Source organism: Trachymyrmex septentrionalis, unplaced genomic scaffold (assembly GCF_001594115.1).
Source record: "Trachymyrmex septentrionalis isolate Tsep2-gDNA-1 unplaced genomic scaffold, Tsep1.0 scaffold11, whole genome shotgun sequence".
Taxonomy (NCBI): Eukaryota; Metazoa; Arthropoda; class Insecta; order Hymenoptera; family Formicidae; genus Trachymyrmex; species Trachymyrmex septentrionalis.
The window spans coordinates 4,000,070-4,021,701 of NW_017304228.1; the positions used below are offsets into that span (position 1 = coordinate 4,000,070).

A 21,632-nucleotide genomic window follows, 5' to 3' on the forward strand; every position below is an offset into this window, starting at 1 on the left:
TTTATTAAAAAAAGTTGAGATCAAATATCGGAGAAAATATTCATGAGAATATTCATGAGAAAAATAATTATAAAATCATCGTACATGATCCTTTTCTTCTTTTTAACTAGATACAGCAGCAAAAAATAACATCATATTTTAGCGAAAGCCGGATAAACTAAAAATATTCATTCTAAACGACCTCGACTGAAAAATCTAAATATGCTACAGTCAAAGAACTTTTATGACAAAAATATAAAGCCACATGTTTTTTTATATATTTTTTTCTAAACTTTTTAATTTACAGATTTCCCAGAATTCTATGTCATCGAAATATATCAGAGAAATGTAGAAAATTGACATTAAATTCCAACGTTATGTTTAATGCCAGCTTTCACTATTCGATATTCTCTCGATATGAAATTGCAATTGTTACGAATGAAAATAAAATATCTCCGAATGTATGTGACGGCGAAGTAATTTTTCATCGGATAATGGAATCGCAGACAGGGAACGTATAAAATGCTCGTCGTGCTCAACAGCTAGCCTGGCTGATTTGACATTAAGTTATTATTTTTAATTCAAAAATAATAAGAATAAAAAAAAATTTATCACATATTTTTATCTATTTTTAGCTTTAAATTCGAGAAAATACAACACAAATAAGCACAAAATTTATTTTTTCAGTCTTAATTTATTTTATATATTGTAATTGCGTTGCAATTGAATTAATTTAAATATGTCGCATATTTAAAGAGATCCAAAATTCGTCTGTTTCATCGATTGAACGCAATAACTTTTGTACCAATTCTTCATATTTATTACTTTTACAGATTTAGAAAATATTTTTCAGAATTTAAGTAGAAACAATAACAACACAGTTCGAACTAAACAAATTTAAATAAAAAACAAAAAAAAATTGGAAAATTATAGACTTCTGGCGTTGATTCCTAACAATATAAGCTTTATATAAAAGTTTTATTCTTTATACGTAAAAAAATAAGCTTCATCTTAAAAAATTACGTGAATATATCGTCACGTGTGTATGCGATGTATTGACATAGTAGTATGTAATGATCTTGTTAAAGTCTGTTTCATAAATCGTATATCTATGTATTGTAAACTATATGCATGAAAAGCGATAAAACAGCAATTATTCTGTCGGAGTTAGAGAGAGAGAGAGAGAGATCTTCAGTTTAGGATGCCCTTAAGTTTTCTCATAATAAATAATAATAAATACATATAATATAAATAATAATAAATATATTTAAATAAAATTGATGACTTATAAATATTTTTTAAGAAAAATTGATTTTATTAGTATAAACGCACGAATAACAGGTAAAATTGTCTCATTATTTACGATTATATCTTTCCGGTACTCAAGTGGTACAAGTGATTATTGCATCCTCGGATAGAACTACCGATTCGATTCCGCAGTCCAACCAGCACGTAGAAACCAATAATTGAAGGAAGTAGTTTGCCTTAACTATTAGCGACCAACGTATCTAACTATCTACGTTAGTGTCCGATAACGAAGACAAGGCTGGACTGTCGTTAGAATTAATATCGTCCGTTCAATTTCGATTTACCTACCTAATACATTTATCCCACTAGATATTAGATTAGGAAAATATCGAGAGGCAGAGAGAGGCAAAATCTTAAACCAATAATTCAAAACAACCGAGGGAATTGCTTGTTTAATAGAGTTCTTCGTTGTACTTTACTGATCAGAAAAATAATAAAAAGAAGAATCGTATCAATTTAAAAAATTGAATGTTACGAAAAGAACGATTTTGCTGAAAAGTCTAAAATTTTGCTGAAAATAATTTTATTGAAAATTTAAATTAGTCGCTAAAATATCCACATTTTTTTCAGCATTTCTCGTTATTTTTAAATTAATATTTTATAATTATTTTGATAATTCAAGAAAATTATTTTCATTGCTAGGCAAAATTTTAGATCTTTCATCAAAATCATTTTTCTCATGTAGAATTAATTTAAAGAAATACCTACGACACACTTGGGTTTTCTTATGTTAAATCCCTTCAAATTTCGATCGCAATTGAAAATAAATTTTATATAGCAATTCAAGAAAGTATGCTCGATTATCGAGCGACATTAGTTCCTTGCTTATCAGTAGTCGCGTAGTGATAAAAGATACCTGCCTGTAGCTGGTGGCACATCAGCGTACGGTTTCCATCGTGGAAACTTTAGAAGTGACGGGAAGAATGTTCGCGTCGCGACAACTTTCTATTTAAATTGGATGGGAAATGGAGAGGAAAGTGCAGAACGGTTTGGAATAAGAAGGAGGGAAAGATGTAGGCATCGCTCACGAGGGAACGATTTCAGGGTAGATTTCGTCCTCGTGTTACGACCGGTGTCTCGCGTATCGACGAATGCATCGTTTAACAGAGAGCGCCCACGCATTTCAAGGAGCGTTCAGAGAAAAATGAATTTATGTCTGCCGCGCCGTTTCGAACTGAAGGTTAGCGAGATCGAGGTTACACGCCTCGGGTGTGTGTTGATAAATGCGGAGTCTGAAACTCATCCCGCCTATTGCATGCCTCGCACGCGATATAACGCCAAGAGAAATGTTTTGTTTCCGTCCGAATGTTCGAAAGATCCGACTATGGATAGAGGAAAAAGGTAGGGGAGCGTAAAGAGATGAGCCTGTCTCTCTTTCTCGCACGAGACGGTGATAACGACGAATAATTTCGCGTGAGATATAAGTATCGAGCGATTTCCCTGCCATCAGTTCGAGAAGAAATGCTATTACGAAAATCGAGTAGAGAAACTAAGGGTAAATTGGACCGTAAGAGAATCGGAGAAGTGATAAGGCATGTCCCTCGTCGCATATAACGCTTGTGAGTGCTTAACGATAAAGTTGTCGTTGGAGATTCTCATTTCCCGCTTAGATCATCGTCGAATAGATAGCTCGAGTGAAGATAGAAGCGTTTGATTGATGTACGATTCGATCAAGGCGAAGAGATAAATAGTTAACCAACCATTTTTGCTTAAGATAACAGGATTTGCAATCTCTATTAATGATATGCTATTAAATTATTAATATAATGATTGTAAAAATTTCTATAGTATACGAGTAGTGGCCAAAAGTTTCCAATCAACATATCATTTTGCGATAATCTTTGTCAATTTATTTTTTACTTTATATTATAATTTAACAAAATAAGTTAATAAAATTGTTTTTATATATAATCAACTTAAAAATACGGTATTTTAAATATTAGAATATTAAATACTTGTATTAATATTAAATCCTTATTTGTAAAAATTCTTTATCCGAGCAATACAATAAAGTGACTGAAAATTATCGGTACATATTTTTGCTTTATAAATAATTTTATTTACCTTATAAGTTGTTTAATAAATTAAATTTTAAGCAATTTTCTTGTAAAATCGAATTTTGAAAGTTCAGCAAACTATTGTCCAAAAAATTAAATATTACTCAAATTGGAATTATATTTTTATTACAATTTTTGTTTGTTTCCTTTCTTTTCTTGATGACAGTAAAAATGTGTTGAACAATTGAGCAATTCCGCACAGTTCTATATATAGATCTCATTCTAAAAAGAGACATAACTTTGCAACTTCTTTCCGAGATTCTTGAATATTCAAAATAGAGTATATGCGTGTTATTTTCACGCAGCACGAGATGTTCAGGGAAGATGGTCGAAAATGATTTCAGAATGTTCTACGGTACACTCCAAGTTCAATTTCTGCGAGAGAAGAGACTAAACTCGACGAAAGTTTCAACGAAGCGAGGCGCTTCCCTAGCCTCGCGTTTACGTGACACCCTCACGCGAAGGTGCTTTCAACTCGTTTCGATGAAACTGCCGTTCTATTATTGCTCCATTTGTAGTGCCAGAAAACTCCTGTCCTATTTCATGGAAAAACTTTCGCAAATTATCGAGACGCGCCACTGCTACGATGGCAAGTGAAGTCTGCTTTGTCGTACCTACAATTTATGCATTTCTATCTGTTGTATTCACAATTTCTATTTCCTTCATGTATATCAGTTTTCGTTAAATCTCTGAAGCTGACAATATTTGCAACACTGCTGGGTTTATGAGACTCATTTAATTTGATTAAAAAACACTAATTAATTTCAAGGATTCAAAATGATATAACTCGTATAGAAATAAATATTAATAATAAGATTAGAGTGAAAATGCTCATATATTTTCAAAACAAATTAAACAAAGTCGTAGCTTATTTCGAATTTATAATTAGATTAACTTTAAATTAATACAATTAACATAACACAATGTAAATACTATATAATAATTTAATACAATTAATAAAATAATATATTTTTTATTAGATTGTTATATTAATTGTATTAATTTAAAGTTAATCTAATTATGAGCTCGAAATAAGCCATGACTTTGTTTAACTAATAATAAGTTTATTCTACAATATATAATTATACAGAGAAAATTTTATATTTAAAATTACTATAGTGTTATAGAAGCTGCGGACTATCATGACAATTATAAGTTTAAATGCTATAGCTATTTTTTTTAAAACAATAATGCAACGTAATTTCTACTTTTTAAAAGTAAAATTTTTTATTATAAAATCAAAATTTGTTGAATAAAAGTTAGTATTGTAAAGATAAGTAAAAAATATATACCTAGTAAATTTTGTTTGCGTATCATAGTAAAAATTAACTGTTTTCATGTTAGAATATGATTTAAGCACTTGCTTTTAACAAAAATTACTCTGTTTATGTGATAAAAATTAGTATTACCATAGTAAAACTTATGTCGGAATCATGTTGTAATGGTCCATCGAAAATACAAGGCATAATAAAGTGTAATTTAAAATGATATTAAAACTTAATATTAATTTACTCCATGTATAAAACTGTGTTAAACTTAATTTTCTCCGTGTATAAAAATAAGCAAAGAGATATTTTATCAAAGTGAATCTTGTGTTTGTTGGTATTTAATATTAAATTTATTTTAATAACAATAATTTAAATTTGCACATATAATATAAAGAATATAATTGAGTAGGTGGTTGATTGTAAGTCTAACCATAGATCCACTGTCGACTAAAGATTAATGCCACGTATTTAGATTAATATGTAGATTAAATTAATTCTCTAATTGCTCTTCATCTTGTTTTAATTTTTAAAACTAGAAAATAATAAAAAGTTAATTCAAACACAAGATTAAACTACATTAATGAAAACGGGCATAAACGTGTCATGTCACACATGTACTAAGCAACAGTATCTTTTACTTCCTAATATTGTACAGTTTTTTCGTATTCAAATATATATTTGAAAGAAAATTGTAATTTTAACTGTTTGAAGATATTTAACACGCAGAAGTGCTGATTTATCTTGGATATTCACAGAAATTTCTAGCGTCGATTGTAATAAGAGCTGCTTCGAGCTCTTTGTGCTCTTTGGAATCGTTCTGCCTCGCCAGAAAAGAAACCCATCGCGATGACATCAAGGATACGCTCTTTACGTACCCCCCCTTCCGTACAATCTGAATCGGGAGTCTTTTTCGCGCTCGGTCGGGGAACCGTCTCATTTCCGGTCGCCTGATCCTTTCGCTTTGCGCCCGAATGACATGTAAAGAATGAAATCCACAAGAGCATCTTAAACCGGCACCGTGGCAACGCATCACTATTTCGGCACGGTCGGCTAGTTTCCAAAGTTTTTGCGCTTGAGATCGCGACGAACGAAGTTTGCTATATAGGAAACGAAATCGAGCTTATCCCGCGATAAAAGAGATCGTAAGGCGCATATAAGATTTCCATATGCTGTTACATCGAGTGGACAGAAACGGAATGCAGTCCTTAGCAAATAGCAAAATTTACAAAAAATGCAACTGAATTGTTTATGTAAAAATACAAGATATTCTAGAAATCGTGATAATACAACCCAGGAAAAGGTAATTCCTCATGTAAAAGTAAGTCGAAAATATAAAATAAAATGTTTTCGTATAATAGAACTCTGTTTAAAAAAATCGAAGTTTGAATATTTAATGTACGCGTGCACTTGATTACACAATTTATTTATTTGGCTCTGATTATTCACCGTTATATATATAAATATACACAATATATCAATTTGATTTTGGTGTAGATTAAAATAAATGCAACAAACTCCAATATTTATTTTATTAATTGGAAAAGTTTATAATGTTTATTAAACAAATTTTATTCGATGTTTTCGATTTACTTTTACATGAGGAATCATCTCCTTCCTAGAGTTGTATAAAGGTCTACAATTTTCAAAACATGTATAATCACAATCAAATTAAGACAAAATGATTTTAATTTTAGCGAATAAATTATTAAGTATTATAGATTATTCTAAGTATATAAGTTTATTATAATAAAGTAAATAAAGATAATAACAAATATTATAGATAATACCCATTTAAACTCAGCTTCTTATTCGCGATATGTGCGACACGAATTCAAAGACAATACTCAACATATCGAAATTTGCGTTAAAATATCGAACAAAATGACATTAAACTCTCATTCTCTCTATCCATTTATTCCGATCTGGTAACTACTCACCGCGACGTCTTTCAGTCCCTAAATCGTGATATACATGCAAATTTTCCGTAGCAAGGTCTACGAAACGGAACTTTGACCGCCATTACGACGTCGGATATTGAATATCGTAATGCAGTACCTCCGTTCTGCTCGGTCGTCTACCAAGAAGGAATTGAGCTACGCCCACACAGAATTTCTGGAGAAACTTTACGTTCTTATAACGGGTGTCTTGAACATACCACGAAAATTTAAGAAATAAAAACAATATATATATAAAAGAAGAGTATAATTCTTAAATATAATTCATAAATTTTTAAAAACTGTCAAAAATATTCTAATATATGAAAACCTTAAAAAATTATTCTACACAATATATAACATATTATTAAACTATTATTCCCAGATTTGTTTAAACTGCAACCGTGTCGTTTGGAAATAATAAAATTACTAAAGAAAATAATTTCCTATTCTGAATATTGATCATCCGGTTCAAATAAATTGTTTTAACTATTGTATATAAAGCGGAATAGTTTGGCGACCATCGCAGAGGTTTCAATGTATACCCTATGCATTGCTATAAGCGATATATCCATTTCATGGAGTCTACAGCAACATGTATATATATCGTTGTTGACCTTTCTGCAGCCATACACTATAAATTCAGAAACAAATTTTTGCAGAACATCTCGATTGAATTCCTCTATGTATCGTGTGTCAACAGTTTCATAACCGAGACCAGAAAGTGGATAGAATGATTTCACAATGATTATTAAATTTGGTCTATTAATCTATACAAAACAATGATTCCACTCCTGATCCCTAATCTCTGGTTCCGAAATTATGCGCACAATAGCGATGACGCCCGTTTGTCCTTCTACCGTCGTTACATAACTCTATAACTACAGCGCCGGCTGTAAATTTGAACTGTCTTGGGCACGAATAGTTAGAGATCTACACCGGCGTCTTGCTGCTGAAATCGTCGAATGGTCCGACCATTGTTATCAAACGATAAATCCGTTTATCAAATCTACGTTTAAAATTAAATTAAATTTAGATTGAATTTTGTTATGTAGAGCATTGTGTATATTCTGTCAGTCAGACATATGAAAAACACCTGAGACAATGACAAAAAAATTGGAGTAAGAAACAAACTTACTAAAAGTTATACATTAATATAAACAACAAGAAATTTAATTGAATTTATTATAACCAATGTATAAGTGGTTTCTGCAAAAATATCAACTCATACTATTTTCTTTTTGACATTTTAACATAGATATGACAACCTAAAACACTTTTTAAAAGGATAAAACATATTTTACAAATACATTTCTTTCATAAAAAACTTTTAATTGTATACAATAAATTGAATCACAGAATACAATAAATATTCTGTAACGGTAAATGTAAACATAAAAGATATTCAATTCATTAATATTCAATTACATCTGTGTTGTATAAAACCAGAAATATCGAGAAAAGGAGAGATAGATAATGTAATTACAGATTTAAAGTTTTTAGTTAGTTCAAACGATATAATACCAATTAATTTTTAACATTCAATTAATTTTTAACAGAATGGAAAAGCCCTTATAGTAATGTTGAAACAGTGTCATTTTGAGGCAAAAAAATACATTGAAATAATGAGTTATAATAAATTGTACTCAAAGAAAAGTATAAGATTTTGAAGATAAACTTTTTAAAGATTAAAAATTAAATAACTATTAAAAACATTAAAATTAAACAAAAAATTTTCTTAAAAATGTATGGCCACATTTCTGGCTACATCTTTCAATAAAATCTAATTCTCTTTTAACTATTTTACAATAGTCTTTTTAATACAACAATCGAGAGAGAGAATTAGAGATATACGAACTTTATTGAGATATACGAACAGAAATACACAACATTTTTAAGAAAAATCTTCTTACTCATTTTATAATATACTTAAATATCGCTTGTCGCTACTGGTATATATGGTACTTAAAGATCTCTCTGTGCATTATTTAATATTATGCGGAATTGCAATCTCGAAAGATTGGTTCACGGCAAAGTTCGTGAAATCCCTGGCGTACATCGAATCCGTTCAAGAGAGAACAGGCAAGCGTGAATTTAAAATAAATATGTTCGCTTCCATTCGGGAATTTGCTTTTGTGCGAGCGCACCGACGCGAATGTCGATCTGTGCACTTATCCAAGCAAACAGAATTTGACTGCGGCATAGCCCTGCACGCGCGGGCGAACTTTAAAACCGGACGAACTATCCACCGACTGTCTATCCACCTCGTGGGCACGAACAGATCGCGAATGGAAGGAGCACTTCACTGAAGAAGTTGGAAAAACGGTGCCGCGAGTAGAAGATGTTTACTCCTTCGTTTCTCGACTCGGCACTTGAACGGTACCGACAGTATTCCACGCTAAAAATGTCCATTTCCAGCGATCGCCGTGTAATTTTCTCGCGTTTCGCTCAGCTTCGAAACGTTTACGAGTTCGTGAAACGATGTACTTACATTTCGCTGAACGATTTCGGAGAGCGGCATCAAACGCACGAAAATTGGGTTTCCCATAATACTGTGCACAAGCGAGGGTTTCTAATTTATTTATTGATTCGGCGGATAGTTTATAAAATTTTATGATAAAGAAAATACAGAATTTTTATTTTATATTCTTATACGATACTTTCAAAACGTCAGACACTACTATGATACGCGCAATTATAATAACATCTCGTGTAAAATTTAAAAGAAAGATAATGATACGTTAAATATTTAAAAGAGTTTCCAGTTTTATCACAAATCCCGGAAAACGCGAACTTTGTTACTATATCTCCCGTATATCATATTTCTCATTTATACAAGAAAAAGGGTAAACCGCTAGGGAATTTTGATATAAGAGGTCAAGTAGGAATTAGTGAGTATTACTTGAAGAGAGAAGGTTATAATGTAATGAGAGCGCAGAAATTCTCATTTCAGTAATACCTGCTTAATCTTTCGGTCGACAACGTACTTGATAAATTTTACAAAATCCTCGGTTTTAAAGAAATATTATAAAGCAACTCCAAGTATAATCACAGAACGAAATAACAAATGAGAGAAAGAAAGAGAGAGAAACAATCAAAATTAACATTAAAATTATCAATTAATAATTAAATATAATATTCTATTATAATATTATTAATTTCTCAATCTGTTAATATTATTAGCTTTAATTATTAATGTTTATAATTTATTGCAGAATAATATTATTAATTATTATCATTAATTAAAGAGACCCAGAGAGTAATATGATAATTTTTAAAATAAGATTTATCTGTCGGGATATCTTTCACGTATTTATTAACTAATTACGAAATTATCTTCATAATCATTATCCACATTCAATGTGGACAATGTAAAAATACTTATGTAAAAATTACTCTATTTTCGTAGGAATATCATATGACATTTGATTTACTTTACAATTGAAAATTCATCGCATGAAAGTATATCGGCTCTATTATTTTTCATTTAATAATTTCTTATAATTATTCTGATCAATTTATTGCAATTGACGTTGATCATGGCATCAAAAGGAAAATATGTACAAAGAAAAACATTATAAATAAAAGTCCCGGAAAGGACGAATAAATATTGCTGCAACAATAGCTGCACATACTTCCAATATATTGATTTGTTCATTTTCTCGCGCGTCCATATTATTGAAGTTCTTCCGGTTTAAAGCGCATTCGCTCGCTTGACCCTTACTCTCGACAAGAACAATTAATCAATAAAAGCCCTAAACAATCAAACTGGATCTTTAGTGCTTAAATAATTCCGTGTGAATTTATAAGCCGTATCTCATCCTGTAAACTGCGCGCCAAATTTAATTTTCTGTCTTGAAACGCAATCCTAATAGAACTAGAGCAGTAATATCACAAATTAAATTGACAAGTAATTTAATAATATTGATGCTCACAGATATCTTAGAAGATGTTAATAACAACATGATATGATAAGAAGTGTCAAACCTATAAATAATTTTCTTGCAAAAAATATTACCTCAAAGAACAATTAAGTTGCCAGGAAATGTGGAAAATGGCGTGAAAGAAAATGTCGAAATGCTGCCTTGACCAACCAACATCCTGGCCCACGTTCATTCAATGTATGCTCATTGTTGGGGTTCGATCACCCCGGGAGATCCGCTTCTCCGCCCGCGTCCGTTCTCCATACAGGCAGAGGTAGGAGCCATGAAAGCATATAGCGGTGCATATACGAGTTGATACAGGTGCATGGACACCGATGCAGTCGACTGCGAATCGCGGGGAACGATCATGAGGGGGCTCGTGAGCAAGGGATCGGCACCAGGGTAGCTTTCGAGATCAGGTAGGTAGGTTGACAGCGCCAATAGAAGGGTAAGGGGGATCGGAGGACGATCGTTCTGCAGCTGGATGGCTGCTTTCTGTCGACGAGCATTGTCGGCGCATTGACTTATCGACCGGAGGATACGAAGCATAGCTCTGCGCTACGATGGATCGCGGTTATGTCCGTTGTTGCGGTATAACGAGGGTCGCCCTTATCCCGCATCCCTTATCCATCCCATCATATGTCTATCTTCGTTGCAACTAGTCGTCAATGCTTGTCATTACTTGCCAGCAAAGACGAGAGTACGTCTGACGATCTCTCCAAGTGAGAGCAGGATCTTGTGGGTGATGTAGCAGTACTTATCCAAAGGGTCAATGATACCGTTGCGGTTTACGTAATACAAAACGTTTCTATACAAAACGTCACTAAAATGTTTGTACCAAAGGATATTTGACTTAATAAAGGTTATTTTAATTAACAGTTTATTTTCTTTTAACTAAATATAGATCTGAAAATAATTTTGTTGGACTATATTAAAATAATTATGTAGAACGCTACTTGTTAGCAAATAAAATTTTTTTGCATGAAGCTCGAATTTTTTACATAATTATTTTGACAATCCAAATTTTCATTATCTGTATTCAGCTAAATCTTTTGTATACTTCAGCAAAATTGTTTTTCCCATGTAAACGATTGAAATATTTCTTGAGAATTAAGGTTGGAAATAAAGACAAGTTCGTACTTCATATTTATTTCGAAGTCTATTATTTCAAATAAATATTGATTCAATAGAAATTGAGTTATTTAATTTATGAAAGCTTGCATTAATATCCAAGTTGTTACTAATAATATCATTTTTTACTTTCTCCATAAAGGATTACTAATTTACCTACGTAATACATATTTTAATTGAGCGAATGCATTTAATTGGTTCTACATCACCAAAGTTTTTGAATTAATCCGTAAATGTTTACGCAATATCGGTTCGAGCGGAAGGCGAAGTAAATAGAACGTCATCATAGCACCATTCATTGTCACATGTCGCGCGGCGATGTTTGCAAATGCGAAAATCTTTAGACACGTGTCACGTCGGAGCGTGTCGCGCGGCGTGGAAACAACGTACTTATAGCCCATTAAAATGGATGTAAAACAAGGGATCGTATATGCATGATACCGCGCACTGCGGCACGGTATCGCGTCGCATGTATCAAGTGGATTTCAAACTTAAATCTGCCTTCACCTTACGCGCATGTCTAACAGAACGACGAATTCGTGCCGTTGCCTAGTCTGAGGCAGAAATACGAGCAGACTCTTCGAAGCTATAAAAGATACAAGGGAATAAATAAATATATTTAAACTAAAAGTAATCGTAAAAGAATCGATGCGATCCATTATGTTTAAAGAAATAAGAAAAAGACAAAAGGAGAAGAGATAGATATACAACTCTACATATAGAATACCAGAATAGCATGAAGATCCGCCATGTATGACCTAATAACCGTGTCATATTAAAGAGCTATTAAGTTTATTTATTTATTTATTAAATTACTTTTACTAAGCTCACTAGGCGACAAAAATTTTCTATAAACGCGCGAAAATTACGCGCGGATTACAAAATTTAATTGTCAAATTTGTTTGATATTTATAGTAAACAAAATTTGCATATTTGTTGCATATTAACAAATATTTTACATTTGTTGTAAATAATTTTTGTAACGAATACGAAGAAGAATAAATATTTGTTATACATGCAAATAATTTGCGATTTTTATATTTGCAAGTAGAATTTGCCGTTATGGCGTAGGATTAGCGTTCATAGCCAATTTTTTGTCCCTCTGTATTTACTTATTATTTATTACTTATTTATCGGATAGTATAGATCATCAGCTAAAAAAATAGCGAACAAAATAGTTAACAGGAAAGTTTATCGGCTTTTTAATAAAAGAATTGCGCTATTTCTATTTAGATTTCTAGATAGATATATGTACCTTGTTATATTATACTTTAAAGTAACTTCTGAACTGCATGTACTATTTCATGTTGTACTTCAGAGTAGTTACTTATACATAAACACGTTTATATCAATGTGTATTTTACAAATACAAACACTAGTCAGCAGTCTGTTATTGTTAAAATATTATGCTTCAAGTCATGCGTTACAAGTCGTACAAAAAAGTCGGTATTCTAATTAAATAAGAGAGGGCTTGTATTCGATCAAAGCGCATCTTAGTGTTTAAATATTTTTGCGTGAATTGATATGTGTATCTGATTGATAGATGTATCTATTGATATATGTATCTGATTGATAGATGTATCCGATATGTGTAAAAATATTGTCTCTGCCCAGATACGAACCCGGATCTCCCGTATTCCGTACGACTATCCATATCGCCATTCGACAATATTTTTTGCAATAAATTATAAGAGATTAAGATTCTCATTAATATCAGATTAATAATATTCCTATAAAAATCCTTATTAGCATAAAAAATTATTAAACTGCTTGTCAATTTAATAAGTGATATTACTACTCTGATTTTGCTTATGATTACGTTTCAAGACCGAAAAAGATTTCGGCGCGGTTTGCAAAATCAGACATACATATACACATATATAAATTCACAGAAATATTTAAGCAATAAGATTTAAGCAATAAGCTTTGACTGAGTATAGAATTTTTCTTATTTATAATTAAATTTATTCTCATCTATTCAAATTCATATCATAATTGTTTAAAGGTCGATATTATTACGGAATATAAAATTTGATAGAGCAAAATTTGATACTGCATTAATTTGTTTTTTTCATAAAATGAAAGTTCTGTTCAGATTTGTTTATATTCAGTCAACTTAAATATTTATAATTTCAAATAGCTTGCATGTGTGTTAATATAGATACCAATGTATGTGTATTAACGTATCACAACACAACAAAACACATTTAGATTTAACAAAAAATGATAATACGTATTTCATTGATAGGTAATATAAACATCAAATATCCAAATTTTCTTCTATGTAATGTATCTATGTAAAATCAGTTGAGTTTAATTATCGGACGTAGCCTTTTAATTAAAATTTTACTAAAATTTATGCCCAAAAAATAAAAAATAGAACTGATTCAAACGCTAGATATTTATTCGCGTAGATTTCCTGACGAAAATAACATTCAAATATAATTCTGGAATCCAACAGATATGTAACTGAATGTAACAACGGAACACGCCTATAGTGTCACGATAACGAGGTACTCCTCCATCCGCTCGTCTATCTGTCTCAGTTCTATAACTGCAGCTAGCAGACAGAGGCGATGCACGTCATTACCTGCTGCCGTCAACGGAATATGTCTGATGTCTCTCTGAGAGGAAGGACGACGAGGCGTACGGAGAGGACGTGGAGGATTCCGGGTCCGTGCTGACAGGATTCTGTAAATAAGGCTGCCCTACCAGTACAATAGTCATCGATGCTTCGATGATCGATGAAGAGGATTGCCGATTGAAAGGCCAATCTCGACGGGAATTCAATTAATCTGCTTGTTGCAGTTAAATGTGATTAATTGATTCAAAATAAAAATGTGTATAAAAATAATACATCGTATATCATTATTATGTCTGTAGAATATGAGGAAACAACATTTACTAAAATATCTATTAAATTAAATACATTCTTTATTTCAAAAGTAACAAAACTAAAAAAATTAAGTATGCTAAAAAGGGAAAACTATTTTTCAACAGACAATTATTGATTAATCAAATAATACTATCAAAAAGGATATATTCTTAATTTAATAAAATGCCATTTTTTACCATTTTTTATCATTTTCACACTTAAAAAAAAATCATCTTTTTTCTAGTTGTAATGGTTTGATGATTTTTTTATAAAGTTAAGTTAATTCATTTAATAACTGATAGGCTAATGTTTACCTAACTTATTCATTATATATTAGGTGGGCAAAAAAGTAATTGTGTTTTTATAGCTCAAAGTTGTATATACAATATCTTCGTCAATAATGAATAAAATTAAATTTAAAAAAAAGGTTTCAAAGCTTAAAATCTCTACTTTTAAAAGCTTATCACATTTTTTAAATTTATATGAGTTTGGTAATTTTTACATACCAAAAACTATGAGCTGAAAAAGACGAAAAATTTTCTTCTCGCTTTATGGATTTGTAACGTGCCCAAAACAAATTTAAGAAAATTTTCTTCTATCGACCTGTCGTGAAAGCTTGATACTTTCCCTACAAAATCATTTTTTTAAATATTTCTACAATTTTTGGTTATTGAGTTATCGTGGATTAAATAAAAGGATCATTTTGACTTTAATTGCTCATAACTCCGTTAAAAATTGTCGTATCGCAATTTAAAAAAGAGATTCTTAAAGCTGAAACTTTATTCTATCAAGATATATTTATATTGGTTGGTAAGAAAGTAATTGCGGTTTTTACTGATAGATGCCTTTTAAAAAAACGCAATTATTTTCTTATCAACCCAATGTAATAACTCGAAAAATCACGTTCTTTAAATTGTGTCATTTTTCAAATAAAAAGCAATTTTTAATAATATATATTTTTAATAATGTTAAAAATTTAACAGCGTTTGACTTAACTTACATTTAATTTTTTTGTATAAAATCTTTTTGTATGCAATGTGAGATAAGAAATTCGTTAGAGATCTCCAATCTGTTTATCGTTGCTTAGATACAACTTACATTTATCTCGAACGAATATAGAGGTTGTAAAGAGGGCGATAGATATTTTCCTTTGAGTTGGCGCCGTGGTTGCTATCTCTATTTCGCGATACACTCTTCGGTTTCGTGGAGTCGATAACACCGAGGAAGTTATATGCGGATTTCTCCCTCGCCCAGTGCCTGATAGGGATAAAAGCAAGTGCGGGTGCTGTTACACAGAGAGCAAAGTTGTCGTATTTTCCCAGGGAACGACACGCAGCTCCCGTGCAAGTAACGACGATGATAACGGGAACATCAGTGTCGGCTTGAAAATTTTAGCTCGGAGATTATATGAGTTAGCTTATCTGACGCGATAGAAATGCGGGCAATAATTTTCCCTCTTATTTTAGTCACTCTTCTGTTTATCATTAAAAAATAATTCCGACATTATTTGCTATTCTGTTCGCAAATTGTAAGCAATGTTAAAGATGCGGAGTTAAAGAAAAAAGTAAACGCTCATTATTCTGACTTTGGAATAAAATCATAAATTCATATTCTATATTAGTAAAACTGTCAAAATAATTCTATACAGTAAAACTGTTATCAAAATAACATCGCGTGAAATAGATTTATTTTTTATTTTTAGTTATAAATTTGCTTATTGATATATATAGTATAAGAAGTTATCAGAATGCCTCAATCCGAAAATATCTAGTTACTTAATTTCTTTTTATGTATACATTGCGGTACCTACATTAGTAGGCATTAGTGGACATTACTAGGACATTAATGAACATTACTTGTGCATTACTTAAGCATTTCTGAGCGTTAGTAGACATTGGTGTACACAATTTTGGTCAGCATTTACCTCTTGTTTCACATCTTATTAAAAGCATTATTATTAACAACATATTGTATTCTATTTACCGATTTATTTGAAAACATTATGGATTTTATTAAAACATTTAAAACTTTATAAAAAAGTATATATAAACCAAATGAATATTAAACGAAATAAATACATTAAATAGCTTATTATGATGGTATTTCTAAAAAAATAACAATTTTACTTAATGTAATATTTTTTTTATAAATTCACAAGAAAATTATTAGATATGAAGAACCGTTATGACAGATTATGGTTTTATTTTGAACTCATGTCGATGGTATTTCATATTTTTTTTATTGCGAGTTTTCCAATGGAAGTGCATATTCTGTAAAATATAGTTATTAAACAATATTCAATGTTAAATAATAAACAATATTTTAACAATATTTTATATTTTTCTTCGCTGGGTAAAAACACATCAAGTGACTATTCCCAGGTCAATCAAACACAAATTTAAAATAGAAAAAGAAAAAAATGTTAGTATTTTTTTAATTATGTCCTCTGATAAATATTCAGATGAGAGGCGAATGCCAGTTCGCGCAAATTACTTCAAATATTAATACGAATAAATTATTACAGCTCGCAGTTTCTCCAAGCGGACTAAAATCGCCGTATCATTCGTTTGAGAGAATCTCAAGATTGCTATCTTTCAGACAGCACAGTATTCCTTATACCTAGACATCTCGCAAAAGGGTCGCCGTCGAAGCGCATCTCTTCGCGTACGGAGTCTTTATTCCGTCTCTGCTCTTGGTACAGACCGAAAATCGAGTTTCAAGTATCCTTTCGATTCCCCATCTACCTCGGATGCGGATTAAATCCCAGCGGGATCACCGATTGCCGGAGGGAGGTTGCCGGATACGTTATATTTCTAAACAGGGAACAACATCTCTTCGTGACGAACGGGGGAAAGATAACGAAGAGGAGCGCGGAGAAAACGCGCGCTGGATCGTAATGGAATTTGGCCGCTATTCGAAGGAAGATAAAGACGCGCTTTTCCTTCCCCGATCGCGAGAAGGCAGGCGACGGGCAAGCTGTAACAATCGGCTGTTTCGATAGAAACAAAGGCACAGAGAGAGAGAGAGAGAGGGGGGGTGAGGGAGGGAAGGAGGGAGAGAGAGGGAGAGAGAGAGAGGAAGTCAGTAATCTAACCGACGCCGGAACCAGGACCCGATAAACGAAAATTACATTCGAAGTTTTCCGTACAACGCGGTCTGGGAAGCGTTTAATTGTTTCTCCATGTCGTGTCGCAGCGCGTCGCATAGTTCCTTCAAACCTGTAAATTCCACCCGACAATGCAATTTTCTCGGGCGCGCGAATCGAAATCTACTCTGCCACACTCCCAGCAAAGGAAACGTAAAGAGACGGTCGCGCGAAATGTCTATTAACAGGAATGCCATGTCGGAATAAGAATTCTCATTAATTTTTCACTGTATGAAACGGCGAAACATCAATATTACTCACAACTTAATTTCTCGTCCTCTTCCTCGTGGACGAATTTGAAGTTCTATTAAGAGACGAAAAGCTGCCAGACATCCTAACATGTTATTCTTAAATGGAAAACGTAATCTTCTCAAACCCGTAAATCCCTCGTGCATTTCAAAGCCATTATAGTTTACAAAGGTGAAACGGCTTGTTTCGAAATGACAGGAAAAGCAATGTGCGCCCAATTTATGTCGTAAATAAACCTGCAATTCTCGCTATTTGTATGCGTATGTACACGGAAAGAACAATTTTGTTAAAGTATCTACAGATTTAGCTAGATACAGATCTAAAAATAATTTTACTGTTAGACTACCAAAATAATTACATAGGATTTCAAGAAATGCTGCAAAAAATTTTGACTGTTTTTAGCAACCAGTTTGAGCGTCCTAACATAATTAATTAATAACACATAATTAATTTTATATTCTTGCACAAAATTATTTGAACTGTATCTAGTTAAATTTCCAGATACTTCAATAAAACCGTCCTTTTCATAAATACATTCTAAAAATGGCACGAATATTAACAGTATTAATTGTTCTGTCAATGTATGAATATCCAGGTATCCATATATTGAATTTTAAATAACAAAAAAATTTTATATTTTTATGAATTCAAATTTCGTTATGATGCCTGAATTCCCATTTTTCGAACAACAAAGAACAGTGTTTTCCACAAACTTTATCAATAACCACTGTCCTTATTCTGTAACTCTTAACGACATTGTTGGTGTCTTCACATTGTGACATTCATTACGCAACTTTTTGCTAGGTATAAAATCTGCGCAAAGATAATGTAACAATACAAACACTGCAGTTAAAAGTACAGAATAATAATAATCCTTAATCTCATTTTCACTTTTATATATTTTTAGCGGAAATCTCGTGTAACATGATAATGAAAAAGTGAAAAATTATTGACAGAAGGGTTAAACATAACAGCTGATTATTATAATTTATTTCTAATAACTTATTACTTTCTGCCGTACACAATAAAATATTTCGCATCTGATTCATAAACTATTGAGAAGGTATCAATTCTCTGATGCGGGTGCACTATGAATAAAACAGAACAGAAAGATCGTAACAATTCAAAGAAATAGCACGATGTTGCGCTTATGCTCACTTGCTTTCGATATTCGTTTATATTCGCGATCGTGGATGAAACGTGAGATACTTGCTCGCATTTTCGCCCCACGTGCAAGTGGATGGAGCGGAATCGGTTATCGCCAGCAAAGCGCTTGGAAAATCCATCGTTGATCGCTTTTTGGTACGGGCTACTGGCCGATTCTGCACCGAGGAAATGAGTTTCCCCGGGTCGACCTACCGTAAGCTACCGTAAGCTTTTCTATTTCCCACCGTTCTTCTTCCTTCCTTGACAATCCCGTGTGCAAGGAAGATTTAAAAACGGTCATGGCGTGACCGTGAAATTCAATACACACGGCGGTGCGAAAATGTCCAAATCTATAAATGAAATACTTTTGAAGCTTTCACGAGTATTTTCTTCAGCGATAATCTGAAAACCCGTTGGTACCTATGAATATAAATGATCGTAAGGTAAATTTATAAAAATTGCAGTATAACTCGACAGAATTTACTTCATCACGTATTTTTTTGCTTTAATGCTAATCAATTTTATTTATTGCGTGATAAAAATACAGGTATATAAAGATCCTAAAAATTGTTTGTGCTTATACAGTCTTGAGAATAATATAATTTATTCACTTGTAAGATAATCACTTGAGTGGATTTGTTATAATCGTAACTTCTTACCCGGTATTTTTTACTTTCAGGCACGTAAATCTATCTTAAGTTCGGAAAAATATCTAGAATATTTTTTCTAATTTTGTAAGGTAAAAATTATTATATACCCGACCATTTTTGTTCGTGCAGACTTAAATGTATACAAAACATCAAGTTTATATAAAATTTAAGAGAAATACTCAATATTGAAAATGTTGTTATTATACACATATGCGTCATTTGTTATCTTATTTCTGAAAATATATGCGTCAAATCATAAAACATTTGCGCGAACACTTGTGCTTCGGTCACTTCCGATATTTCTCTCGCAAGTGATTCAATTGTACAGATTTTCCCATTAGCACTGATTGAATTTTTCATCAAGCAATTGCACGATGCAAGTGTTTCAGCGACAGGTATGGTCGATTCCCGAAAAAAGCCAGCGCCAATTTTGATCTCGGACAAACGGGATTTAAACGAATATCACTGACACGCGGAAGCGCGACTTAATGGAAAAAACGAAATACCGTTTCCGGTGCTTTAATGGACGTGCGTGAAAGATGAATTGGGGCTGCGCGTGTTTCTTATTGTACGAACAGCTGGCGAAACAGCAAGACGATGATTAAAATCCATTATCGTCCCAAATGGCAGCCAATTTACGGTTGGGAGTTAGTTGCAGCTCCGCTCGCGTTTCTAAGAACCGCTCGGTCTCGATTCGAAATAAATCGGGCCATCGGAACTTAGCTAGATCGCTAGAACCTGACTGAGCATAATGTATAATGGGATTAAGATCGTCGCTCTCGTTAATCCACTTATATGAGACACCCTGCGAAACCCAACGAGACGTCACCCCTTCTTCTGAGCCTAAACCCATTATGCGAGTATATGCATCTATATGCACCCTCGTCGGTGAAGGATTAGGTATGCCCGAGATTCTGGGAGAAAATAATATTTAGGAAACTAGCGCATGTGTGTATATGGCGCTCTCGTTAGGAACAACGTTCATGAATATAAATCTCCATGTGCAACGTTTTAGCAGTAATCCTCTATCGATGACACACACATAGGAAACTGCGGTTTCTCAGCGAGATCGCTAACACAAGATTGCTTTTAGAAAGCAGCTTTGATCGTGTATGATATATGGCAATTAACTATACGAGATAGTGTTGTAAAATAAGAAAATATGTAGTTTGTTATATTATTTACATAATTAGAAAGCGAAACAAAAACTCGGGCATAATTCAATAAAAAAAATATGCAAATCGCGTTATTATTGAATGATAAATAAAGTATGAAATGAAATCTGTATCGTTTTTCTTCTTAATTTCTTTCTGCGATAAAAATTGCTTCTAATAAAAAGTTAACGATTACTTGATAATTAACAATAACGAATAGTTGAACTAAAGACTCTTGTGATTTTTAATAACCAAAACAATAAAATTAAGAAAAATTCACAGACAATTAAGAGTTCATGCCCATCACTTGGTTGAGTGAAAGTCTCTGTATTTAATTCCATAGGGAATGTCTATATCAATTAATAGAATTTTATGAATTTTGTTGTTTTATGAAAGCACAGATTCACTAACTAACTGCGAACTTAATGATAGTCAAGACGTATGAAGATTATTTTTTCACCGCTGAGGATGGTCCCAATATAGGACCGAAACGTTCGGAAACTTTGTATTTGATTGATTACATTATATGAATGTTTAATTAATTATTAATACGTTTGAATTTTATACCGCGCACCAATTACCTCGTGGACTCTTAATTGTCTGTGAATTTTTCTTAATTTTATTGTTTTGATTATACTTGATAATTAACGCTGTTAGATAATCAAATAATAATTATCATAATCATCCCTACATACATTTACATATGAATAACGTCAGATAAATCAGAGAAAAACTGATCAGACCAAATCGATAACTGGGCAATGTATATACAGTGAAGCCAAAGCGCAATTCTCGTTTTGAACGTTATTCGAT

The 21,632-nt window shown here is 32.2% G+C and overlaps 1 protein-coding gene across 6 annotated transcripts in view; it reads right to left on the minus strand.

The window, feature by feature from the left end:
* Positions 1-21,632, minus strand: part of LOC108750552 (fasciclin-3) — a 391,231-nt gene that overhangs the window by 198,433 nt on the left and 171,166 nt on the right. The gene's annotated exons all lie outside the window — the stretch shown is intronic.